General features: G+C 31.1%; 1 protein-coding gene across 1 annotated transcript in view; it reads left to right on the top strand.

Annotated features, from left to right (window-relative positions):
* The window catches only part of LOC141652278 (uncharacterized), a 29514-nt gene extending 16284 nt beyond the window's left edge, over window positions 1–13230 (top strand). Inside the window, exon 9 of the mRNA XM_074459808.1 lies at window positions 12824–13230. The gene's annotated coding sequence lies outside the window, so the exon portion shown is untranslated. The remainder of the gene's footprint in view (window positions 1–12823) is intronic.
* The last annotated feature ends 295 nt before the right edge of the window (window positions 13231–13525 follow it).

The raw sequence follows: 13525 nt of genomic DNA, 5'->3' as shown, positions 1-13525 counted from the left end.
TTTTTTTTTTATTATTATTCGTATATTTATTTTTTCAATTATAAAAATTAATAGGCGTTGGGTCTTTGTTGTATTAATGGAATCGTCTTGTGAATTGCGTTTATCAAAGTCCAATTTTAGTATAGGAAAAACTTATTCCATTATAATTTAAGAATGGAAAACATTAGCTGCTCTGCTTCTTGCGAATTGCTTCAGTGTACTGTTGGAGTGTTTATAAATACTCGTGCTTTGAGTGTTAAAAATTTCATAACCAAACAACCTATAACTCAGCATATATACATCTCGATAATTATAATCTAAACCCGGCCTTTTGTATCTTGAAATTGAGATGGATAATGTTAAATACTAATTTGAGCTACAATAACTCAATCGTTACCATCAAAATTCAACATTATCAATTTACCAGACTTACCTTACATTACTTCCCGACTATACCAAAGTATTCCATAGACGGGGCGAAAATCTAGAAAACATTACTCAAGTGTCAAGACTCTTTATAGGCACTACGTATAGAACCTCCGATTTACGATAACACACCGTGAGCCCTTAGCTTTAAAAGCTGACACCAAATGCATGTTGTGTTTTCAGGGGCGGGAAATGTGTGACTAAAAATTTGAGTCCGTACGATTGTTATATCTGGTTAAGCGGAGTGGCCAATGGCAACGGGTCAATATCGGAGCAGATGAGTTTATACAGATATACATATGCAAAATACTGTATAAATGAAATCCTCTTATTCTTTGACAGATATAACAATCGTACAGACTCAAATTTTTAGTCACACATTTCCCGCAAAACATCATATTTGTTTTTATCCAATTTCTAAAATTTGTATGGTGAATGGGTGAACAATCACTTTGCAATATAAATTCATTTGACCTTCGTAGTACTCAATAATTTACCGTAAAACTCATTGAAATTTCAAAATAATCATGTTAAACATGTGGAATAGAAAAATAAACAAATTAATTAATCAACAGTTCAACATCTAAGGTACACCCACACAGCCGTTACGAAACTAATTATCCTTATGGTTAAAAAATTCAATGTTGGTCCTTTCCGAGTCCTCGACGGTCAAAACTCCAAAAATTGAATACCGTACTTTAGTCTTCATATATATTTCCTGCGATGAAGACAGATTAATCAGTAAACCTATTACGGAGTATAATCAAATAATAATAATAAATACAAGAATATGTTTTATGCGTAAAACATCTACGAAGTAATATACTATGGGGATAGGAAATACGTAAAAAGAAGTTCGTCTTAGGGCTACCAATATCTCCTATTTATATATGTAAAAAGTGGGAGTAAGTCTCCAATACATAATCAAATTGATAGTCTTTATGTAAATTAGAACTTATAATCAATTACATCTACACAATGTATGATAGAAGTTTATTAGATCAGTATTATCTCCAAATATATTTTTATTTATAATTATTTTAAGTACTTTTGATACTCTTAATTCTAATCAATTACGTCTACAATAATTATGATAGAATTTTATTAGATTAGTATTATCTTCAAATATATTTTTATTTATAATTATTTTAGGTACTTAAATTATGATATAATTTTATTAGATTAGTATTATCTTCAAATATATTTTTACTTATAATTATTTTAGGTAGTTTCAAAAGGTTGGAGTCTCAAACGTCGCTCGAAAAAAGTTTTATTTAATAATATAGATAGATATTGATTGATTTATTGTTATACTAGATTTAGTGCCCGTGCGTTGCACGGTTACTAAAAATTGTTTTTTTTTTTAAAGTGAATTTGTGAAAAATGTAATTATATTGTTGTAAGTAACTAATGACTTCAAAATTATGTATAATGTACTTTGTAATATTAATATTGTACTTTCTCCAATTTCTTATTATCTTCCTCCTTTTTTTTGGCACAAAAAATAAGAGAGGAAAAAAGAAAAAATAAAGTATTGTAATAGAAAATGAATGAAACTTATCAAAAAAGGAAAGACGAAAGATAATCAAACTTGTTTGAAAAGAGAAAGAGGGAAGATCATAAAAAATTGGAGGGATGTTGTATCGAGTATTATTAGGAGTTGTACTAAAATTTTATCCTCATGTACTCATATATTCGTAGAAGTATTTAAACTTGTTTGGGAACTGTTTTTCTTTACTTAATTTTGCCGAACTGAAACTATGAGAACTTAACATTTCTGAAGTGAATTTATAGAAGCTGAACTTAGCTTATAAGAGCTGAATCAAACTTATCAATTGATTGACTTATAGGAAAATGAGTATGAATGAAGCTTAACTTTTCTAAATTTAACTTATAAAATTTGAATACTTATGTTACAGTTTAGAAGTTATATCGGAGATTCTCCTCACACATGAATAGTGCCCAAAAAACAAATATATAGAATTCATTGAAATTGAGGAAGTAGAAGTTTAACGGTCTGAATTGAGTTTATAAAAGCTGAATTAAACTTAAAGTAATTGACTTTGAGTCCAAAAGAACATGAATTTAATTGATGTGATCATCGTATATTAACATAAATAAATTACTTATTTTTATTACCCAACCTAATGTATAAGTATTCAAGTCTAACCAACCACATGTATCAAGTATTCACCCCTAATTATTATTATTTATAAAAAAAAATCACAACATAATATGCAATGCCAAATGGTGGAGGTCACCTCAAATATCTCAAAGCAATACGCAGTTGTACACTTATACTCTATGCTACTCCCTCTGTCTCGGTTAATTGTTGTCATTTTCTATTTTGGGGTGTTCCAGTCATTTGTTGTCCTTTCTATTTTAAGAATAAATTTGATGAGTAATTTGATCATTCACACTCAATTTATTCCACTTGTCATTTAGTAATTTGGTTTTTTCCCTTTTAAAATGGAAAGATAATTCTAAGTATGACCCATATTGTATTTAATTGTATACTATGTACAACGAATATCCTAAAGTCTTTCAATTACTATCTGATAGCGGTAGTTTTGTTCGAAATATATTATATTAGTATTAGGATTAGTATTAGTAGTTGATAAAAGTTAGAGACTCTAACAGGGAGAGAGAGCAAACTTTAATATATTTTTAAGGTGTATACATTAATACATAATTGGTTATCGTAACTACTATGAGAACGTTGTAGTTTATGAAATAGAGAGATTCAATTGTTAATGTGTATTCTAAGACTCGTTTCTTTTTGTCGTTTTAACAATATTTGTGTTTTTTATTTTTTTTCATCTTATGAACTCCGTATATTACAACTACAAATTATGGATATTAATATCATTATTGTTATTTTTTTTGAAGTTGTTTTCGTCGTGGTTTGAGGCCTATCGTGATAACTTCTTACAATATCATTATTCTTGTAGTATCAACTTAGTCCATACAACTTGTTTTGCACTGAAACTTCAATTTAACTAAGGCGTCTCATTATTGCTCAAGTATTTATACTACTATTTTTAAGCAATGCATTTACACTATATTAGTTGGTCGCTTTAATTTTCATATGATCTATCTGAGTAGAGAATAATTGACAAAAATAAGATACTTTCCTCGCGTTTCTTGAGTGCCTAAGTATCAATGTGCTTCACCAAAGAGATTAGAGAATACTCCGTACTTCATTTATACACCATTGAACCATTACATTATGATGGAATTTAAGGAAGATTTTTCGAGCAATGTTAAAATCTCCAACTTTTGCAAAACATCTCGATAAAATAAATAATGCTAAACAACAATAACTATAAAAAAATAAAAATAAAGATAAAAATAACTGAAATAATATATCAAGTTGAGAATCAATTTGAAGGCAGGACAATATCTCCAACAAACATGATAGAACTTCTGGAACTTTGGTGATAAGCATAATCATTAACAACTCATATTATCACAAATGCTTATCTATTTGATTTCACTATATGATTCAGTATATGTACTTGACTTGTATAGAGTCAAACTCTTTAGTTTATTGTCTTTACACTTGAAGACTAACACATACATGGCACCGTATGCAGGAATAATGCGGAGTTATCTATGATCGATTGAGCATACAATATTTTAATTAGTTTTCTTGGAATAAGTACTCCAAGTCGTCAATATAATATTATTAAGGTTTAACCAAGAATATACAATTGGTTCGCTCGCATGTTCAACTATTAGCAAACGGGTCGATAAATTAGACGTCAGTAATAATACGGAATCAAGATACAAATTTGGATTATTAGCATGCTCATAATTATCCCAATTTTCTAAGTGAAGACCCGAGCTTCAGCCTTTACAATTTCATTAATGCATGTGCACAGGCCTAACATGAAAATATAAAAGATAATTGTTTGGTGATTTTTTTTTTTTACTAAATAGTTGTCTAACTTTTCAAAGTAAAGACTCGAAATTAATCTCCTATGTAGACTAATTACTCAAACCAATGTATCCTAGTCACTTTACAACTGCTAGAGTATTAGGGCATTAGCAATAGACAAACTCGAGACTAAAACCCACCATTACACCTACTCTTATATATTTCATTAATATTGTATTAGACAGAATAATGAATTACTAAAAGATATTGTTTTGACAATGATGTTTTCTCATATCTCTACTGGTTTTTGTACGCATGAAATTATGTAGCATGACCTATTATGTGAGCTAAATAAAAGTACGTTTTAACCAATTCAGACAGTATCTCCACCGTTCAAAGTAAATTTATCATAAAAAAGATCGAAATTACTTACACGTAAGGCAAGAGACAATCTTTGTTATTCTACTTGTATGATGACTGCACAATCTTGTACCTAAACGGTTCAGCATATACCTAGAAAAGTTGTACAAAAATCATCATTAGATATTAGAAATAAAAAAATTAGGCAAGAAAGTAAGAACTTACTATGCATACATCATATCATATCATATCATAATCATAATAGTTAGCAATAAGCAAAGAAAAAAAAGTAATCAAAGTAGGCAAGCACAAGCACGTAGAAATAGAACGCTTGAAACCTTTTTTTTTTATACAGCCACCAATTGTTTTTTCCAATTCAAATACAAACTCTAGGAAGTATATGCTGGCATAATTAACAATTTGACGACTTTTATATTGTGATGATAAATATACTATATAAATCTTATCACAAAAGAATATTATTATTATAATTAGAGTGTTTTAAAAAACTTGGAGTCCCTAGAATTGCCTGAAAAAAGCCTCTTTTATATATATACTAGATTTTGTGCCCGTGCGTTGCACGGGTTTCAAATTTGTCCTTCCTCTAATTGTTTAGACCTTGATACGCAAAAGTTGTATTTCAATTACTCAAATAAGGTACTCCGTATAAATAACAAAGAATTACCCTCCAGAGAGGTTCTTAAACCTTCAAAACTCAATAATTGAGTTCCTTCCAATATTGTTTACTCATACGAACTCCAACCCCAAAATAGGTTTCTCCAACCTCCAAAGTGGCATTTTAAGACTTGAATTTGGGATGTTGGGGACTGGAATACTCCCGCTTGTTGGGACCACACCCTCCTAACTGTACCAGTTTCGCCGAGTCCAATTTCATGCACCTGAAAATACGAAGGCTCATTAAAAGATGTTTTTTACAAACGTTTTCAATAAGGCCGCTTTACATAAGAATTTTAATTTGCATATATTGGATCAAGGTCAGTATTTGATACTTATATTTGTTCGAGAAGTATTTATCGAACAATTTTTAACAAATCGGTTACAATAATCAGTACGGACTTCAAGTAAAGGCAAATAATTCTTTTATTAATATAAATAAGTCATTCCTAGAGCGAAGCTAAAGAATATCATTTTATATAATTGAAAATATTACATAAGATTCTACCAAACGTAATGCAAAAGCAAGTGGGTAGTTTGGATTTGATTGGATTGGAGGGAGTACAATTCTAGAATGACCAATTTAGGATAAATTTAGTAAATTGGTCATTCTTGTCTGGTTGGTATTTACAATGCTCAACCAAAACCTGGTCATATTAAATCTCGTGTCATGTTTGTAATATAAATGGGTCAGTAACCTCAATCCATATTCATTGACTCCGAGTCTTTTATATCGTATTTTCAATTCGGGTTGTGCCATTCCTACCTCTCACGCTATTAACTTGTTTAAGCTAACTTGCCCAATACACTTCTTCCCTCTTTCAAACACTAAAATTAGAGATATTAGGAAATACTCCCTCCTATTCTAAATAATTCTCCCTATTTCTTTTTTCGTTTATTCACAAGCAATACTCTCCCTATTTCCTTATTTGGAAAACTTTTATATTTATTTTAATCACCCCACCCCACAACAATACCCCACAATACTCATAATTTATCTTATTTTAATCACCTGCCCGTGCGTTGCACGGGTTTCAAATTTGATTCTCCTTTAATTGTTGTGGAACTTTTTTACCATTTTAAGCGGTGTTCATAATTATAAATATTAATTAACATCCATATAATATTTTACCGATAGTAGTTGTTGCCCGAGATAGCTGATTGTCTTGTTGGTTAATATTAATGATTTTACTTTAAAAAAAAATGCAAATACTTCGTATGGGTTTTAGTGGGTAAAAAACTCAAAATAAATATAAATAATGTATAATTTAAACCAACCCAAACACTATAACATTATGTTATTATATATACACCTTATATATAGGCTCCATCTACTATATATGACAGAGCAAGTTAAACACGAAAAATACCACATCGTCATAACAAAGTACAGGTCATGTTTTCGTGTACCCTAGAGAATAAAACCCGTGTCCCTCAACCGCCATTGATGGACCTTCTAATTTCCACATTTCATAGTTCATACATTATTATACTTCCTCCTTCCATATATTTTTTTGGTTTAAATACAATCATATTCTCCAATCAATTTCTTCAACATACATACATACATGATACATATATATGCATGCATACATGTTAGTAATTTGACATATTTAGTCACCAAAATAATGGTAAAGTTCATCCCTTCTTTCTTCCATTTTTTTTAATATTCCAATTAATTTTTGCGTTATTATACTCCCCTCCCATAAATTTCTAATAAAAAAAATTAATAAAATTGTATGTAGATAGAATTTGCATAAATATTGGGATAATTATACATAATATTATTCTAATAAAAAAATTAATTATAAGCGGAGCCAGCATCTGATGAGGGACGTCCATAGCCGCTGTTTGACAAACATCCAACAACAGCTGACGGCGAAGATTTTACTCGGTTTCAAAAGACGGAACCTGCATGGTGAGGCACTGAGGCCAGTCTGTTCCTTGAGAATCTGAATCATTGCATCCTTAGACTTGATCACACTTTCTAATCCTTGAATGTGTGTTTGTAAAGCACATGTACTGTTTATGTATGTCTGTTTCCTTATCTCGCTCTTGAGACACGCAATGTGGTCAACAGCTCTATAAGTACCTCATCAACTGTACAGCCAGTTCAGTCGTCTTCATTAGCCGTGGCTCCGTCAAATATGATGCCTTCCAAGCCACCTGCTCAAGCTGTGCCAACTGTATCTCAGAGTACTACCCCACCCTTGGCATCATCTGCGTTATCTAATATGTTGGAAAAGAGCACTGTGCCTACATTGATAGCGCAGATAGCGCAGAAGGATGTTGAAGTGGTCCAGGTTCCATCGTTGGGTTCATCATCACAACCCTCACCGAGTACTGTGATACCGCACAAGATCAAATGATACACAATGCCCTCCGTCAACCTTTTTTCGCCCTAATAAACCATTCAACATCGTTATTGGTGTTGCTCCCTCACGTCATCCCTGGTTGTCCTCTGTAGTCGTTGTTGTTCACTCGTCAGCGACTCTGTTCGATCGCCGTCGTCTCTGTTTATGCTCGCTTCTGTCTGGCCCGCTACCTAACATGGCTCTCGCTAGCTGTTGTTGGTATTACTGTACGTCTGAGTTGCCAATGTGAATTATCAAGACTCTAAACAACTCGAATTCAAGACTTTAAACACTTGAATATCTTATGCTAAACTCCCTTAAAAAACCCATTTGATTGAACTATTTCCAAAATAATGCATGTGTGGAAGTATATAGCAATGAAGGTAGGGAGTAGTGCATGCAATGTAACTGTAAGTTTATGATAATAAACTACAAATCACATGGGGATGAAGGATGATCGCTTGATTAATTCCTAATAGACTTTAAAATCACTAATAATGCACTCTTGCTATTTAGATTTAGATCAAAATTTCCACTATCTAATATCAGTTGAAAATTTCCTTTTATATTTGATTTCATAATCTAAGTAATTTGTATAAGTGACCATCGGTTAAAAAGGTTTAACGCTACCTTAACTTCATGGGGAAAGACAGTTAAGTAATACGGAGTATAAATCATTATGGTCACTATGTGTGCTTGCCTACGCATTAGAATGAATTGAAGTTAGCGAGATTTATCATAAGTTTCAAATTACATTCACAATTTTAATGTTAAATCAATTATTATCTCCATCAAAATTATTCCTGTAACATGTAGGCAGTAGGCTAACGTAAGTTAGTTAAGTTTAATATTTTTTTGTTAATAATCCAATGACGACGGACACGCGTCAAATGCAAGATTCATATTGTATGTGACTTACTTCATTCCCAAAAGAACGCATTGAAGAATCGAGTACCTACGACCATAATATATAGTGCACTGCGTTTGAGAGATTTGTGACATTAAATTGCATCCAAGAAAGATTAGGATCCTACTATAGTGGAAAAGCTTAAGTTAATAGTTTTGACGTAGTATAAAATGATCTTCGAATATTATCCAAAAAAGTTCTGTATATTTTAAAACACTCGGAAATATGTAGAGTTTCAAATGTAATTTTCAAAATATTGCTTATAATCTTAAAATATAGTGCATACCTTTTCTATTTATATTTTACTCTATCCATATCCGGTTGCGGACTTGCAAAAGATGTACAATAATCTGGCCATAATAAAGAGAAATAGATTAATATGATTCAAACTTTAGACAATTTGAGCGTATATGGAAAAGTAATTACACAAAAGCATAACAAATAGACATAGATGCTCAGTTAATCATATAATTGACGAAACGATAGACGTGCATGACAAACAAAGCTATCAAAGCAAAAAAAACGTGAAGATCAAAATCAAAACTAATTGGCTGGAGTAGTCTAAAAAAGCTATATTTATAGCTAGAAACGGGAGCAATTGCAGTTACAATTAAAAACGTTTATAAATCTATCCATTATTAAAAAGTTTATCTTTTATGATTATTAAGCTTATCATTAATGTTTTAATCTCTATCTTATTTAAATTTTATCATTAATATTTTTTTAATTTCTCTATTATTTATCTATTTAACTTGTTTCATTAAAGTTGGAGTCTCTAGAATTGCCTGAAAAAAGCCTCTTTTATATATATACTAGATAGATTTAATGCCCGGGCGATGCCCGTGCCAATTTGTAATATCCTATGATTATGATGTAATAATACGCTAAGACCCTGTTATTTGTACTTAATTTAACTTTGCTGAACTTATAGGATCTTAATTTTTCTGAAGTGAACATATAAAAGCTGAACTAAACTTATAGGAGCTTAAGTTTTCTCAGCTCAACTTATAATACCTGAATTGGACTTACAGGAGCTTAACTTATAGAAAAATGTGTATGAATTGAGCTTAACTTTTCTTAATTGTACTTATGAGAGCTGAACTAAATTTGTAGGAACTTAACTTTTCTCATCTCAACTGAACTTATAAGAGCTTAACTTTTCTCAACTAAACACAAAACACAATATTTGGTACTTTATGCATGGGCCTACAAATAATGTCGTCAACCAAATCAATTAAGCTCAGAATAAACTTGAAAGACTATCTTATCAATTTTATTATTAAATAATGCATATGAGAGTTTCAAACATTAGACTACTTTAATTGAGTTGGATAGTAGTAATGAAAAACACGTACTCTATTACATTAGACTTTCTACCAAAGATGTGTATTCAACCATTAATATTTTTAAAGAAAGATTATAGGTCGTAGAAAATGGTCTTCTAGCCATTTAGTTTGGCTTCTTTTCCTTCATAAACATGTTTGCGATCAATTCATGTATCAACAAATAATTTATTGAAACCTTGCACGTTTAAAAGGTTTGACAAATTGTTGTTATTTAGTGACGAATAATATTTGCATATGAAGTGAATTGATGAAGAAGCCAAATTGTTGTTATCCAGTGACATATAATATTTGCATATGAATTGAATTGATGAAGAAGCATATGAATGTTACTCCCTCCGTCCTAGTCAATAGTTTAGTTGATTTTTTAACCATTAAACTGTTAGGGTTGGATAAGGATTTTATTGTACTAATACTAATATTATTAATAAGAAAGTTGGAGTCGGAGTAAGACAGTATCTTCATTCCCATAAAGTAAAGAATTCAATTAGTGTAGTCTCATCTTATTCATATACTGCAAAAAAAAGAAGCTAATGTTGAGTCAAACTAAAATTCATCCTTTTTACAATCAATTTGGAAAAAGTAATTAACCTTTTTTGTTATTTTAGTTGTCGTTTGTAAACGGTGGCAATGAGTTTCCTTTCGTGGTGATAGATTTTGTCTTTATTGTTACGGCAAGGTGTTGAAATTCTATATAAGCTAATAGAGGTCACAAGGTCACTGTGTAGTACTCTAGTCTGTGTTGTATTATTATCGAAGAGTACTAATCTATATACTTTGTATTATTTTTTATTTTATAACTACAAAGTTTTTTTTTAAAGTATAATTGAACTTCTATTTTAGTGGAGGATATTGTCTTGGACGAAGTAAAATTGCCATACTAAAGTTTTGAAGTTGAAGTTGAAGTTCTATGTTAATGAATTTTGAATTTGTCTAACGCTTTTGTATTGCAAATAGTGGTATGCAGTTATACATTCATTAGTCAATTCTGAAAGGATTACTTTCACCATGTAAAAGTATTTCCGAAGATATCTTGGTCTAGTGATTAAGACAGAGGTATTGTGGATAATAGGTCCCAAGTTCGAATCCCATTTCCCTCTATTATAAGGCGACTAAGTGCGCACTTCGTGAGACCAAAAAAACCACGTAGAAGTGTTTATTATTTATCGAAGAGTCAAGATAGATAAGAATGATAGTTTTAGATAAAAATTCTCCCAAACCCCTAAACCATCAGCTACTTATTCCGGCATGCACGAAAAATCAACATTAATTTTTTTTTTTTAGGATATTGAGATTAGTCACAAAGAACTTGATAATCATGAATTATGAATCATAAAATAAACACGAAAAAACAAATACTAAAGCTTAGAGTGCTCCTCATTTTTTAAATGGTTGCGCCACTTATATACGTGAGTAATTGCTTGATTTTCTTCTAATCTGACATTAAGAATCAAGGGAGAAAATTAATTAGTTTCACAAACATAATAGTATCATATAAAAAACCAAAACACATAATTCGAAACAAAAAAAAAATTGATCAAACAAAGAGGAAATGAGGAACGTAAGAAAGAAAGAATTGAACGAAAATAAATTTATGCTTGGTAGAGATCAGTTTATATACACACACAAAGAAGAGGTCCAACCGTACATAGGATTCCATTGCATGAGGGATTCTTTGTGCGTGAGATTTTATGTAAGTAAACCAAATTTTATCTCCCTAATATTATCTGCAATTTCTAAAATAAAGGAAGTATATCTTAATTATATATGTATTTATTATTATTTATTTAGGTATCTTAGGAAAGTTGGACTCTCTGTAATCGCTCGAAAAAAGCTTCCTTTAATAATATAGATAGATACTAGATTTAATGCCCGTGCGATGCACTATAACATTCATAATAGACCTGGATGACATGTTTTGGCCTCGTGCGGATGGAAAGGGTACTTGCTGCATATAGCCATACAGGAAGTCCTCAGAAAGTTGCTAAACTCTGAACAGTGAACATACACCTATATTTGTCATGCACAAATACTCTCTGATCTTTCCTTAAGTAAGAGATTATCGTCTCTGACCCTATTACGGCTTACAATCACCTGTTACAAAAGAAAATGGTTGTTGAACTGATTTTTTAACCGTCTTAAGAAAATAAGGAGTAATTGCTATAAGATACTAATACTATACACAAATCCACATAGTAAAATATTAGAAGTACTCATTTATTCAATAAAAAAGTTAACAAATTCTCATTGAAGAGGATTGTAAGCCTGAAACATATTTAAAAGTAGACAATAACATATAAGTGGAAATTTATCAGCAATGGTATATACAAACCTGGTGACGACTTATCGTGTTGTTTCCATCACTTTCAGCCTTCATATTTCAACATAACATTCCCTAAAAAAACCATAAAACTAAAAGTAATTAAATAAATACAATAAAAACTAATCGATGGAGAAAGAAGCTATATGAAGAAATAAAATCGTATAACTGAAAAATCAAAAGTAAATAAAAACTTGAGCAAATATAATAATAATAGCAAGTTAGAAGATTATGTGCAGAAAAATATTCTAGGAACCCTCGAGGAGCGCTTTGGAATGCTATTTATATATGAAAATTGAATTGACTTGCGTGAGTTTGATTTACAAAGGAATTGCTATGACTCTATAACTCCACATATAAGATAGTTGTGTTCGGTACAAATATCGTTTCCTCATCAAGGTAAACTCATTATGTATTATTCTATCTATTAGTTTGTTACAATTTTAGAAAAGTTGGACGTTCGAAAGCGTTTTAGAAAAGTTGGACTCTCTATAATCGCTCGAAAAAAGCTTCCTTTATTAATATAGATAGATAGATATTGATATATTGATTAACTTGAGATTTTGCTCTTGTTCTTAGTATCGCCTTTGCTCCATGCTTGCTTGATGACTACTCCACTGCTTGCCTGTGGGACTGAAGCTACATTCTTGTCGAACACTAGAGCTGCCCTCATGCTTGCTCGGAGGCCATCATGCCCGTCAACTTCTGGGAAGTCAAAAGAAAAGCAATACTAATAAGTTCCTCCTAGACGTTCCGGACCCGAGAAAGTTAAGATTCAATGTAGTAGAATTAACGACGCATACGCTATAATTTCTACGGAGAGAATCTAATCATCAAGTTTCAAAGTCTGACGTGCATTTGTACATTATGAGAACAATGGAAGTTTCCACTGGACGAAAGGGGCTGAAAGAAACACGAATGAGCACCATTAATGAGATGTCCGGGGTCTTTTCCCATGAGTTTAACTGTATAGAATGACAAGGTTATTACCCAAATTCTCATTTAAGACGGATATATTATTATAACTTTCCATAAAATTTAGGTGGTAAGAAACTCAATACAATAAAAAAAATATCTTATTTAAGACGGTAATATCAGTTTTAAAATTAAAATGGATCAACTGGTCAAGTATGGTAGATATAAACTGACAATGCTTAAAGACTAACAAGAGGTTGTCTTATATATGCAAGTGAAAGCATATTTAACCTGTTTTTATCTCAAAACGGATATAGTGTTCTAAGAGAGACTTGTTAAACAAGAAAGGACAAGGTATCCGTCTTA

The sequence above is a fragment of the Silene latifolia genome, chromosome 4 (genome assembly GCF_048544455.1).
Source record: "Silene latifolia isolate original U9 population chromosome 4, ASM4854445v1, whole genome shotgun sequence".
NCBI lineage: Eukaryota > Viridiplantae > Streptophyta > Magnoliopsida > Caryophyllales > Caryophyllaceae > Silene > Silene latifolia.
This window is presented reverse-complemented; position numbering and strand designations above follow the sequence as displayed.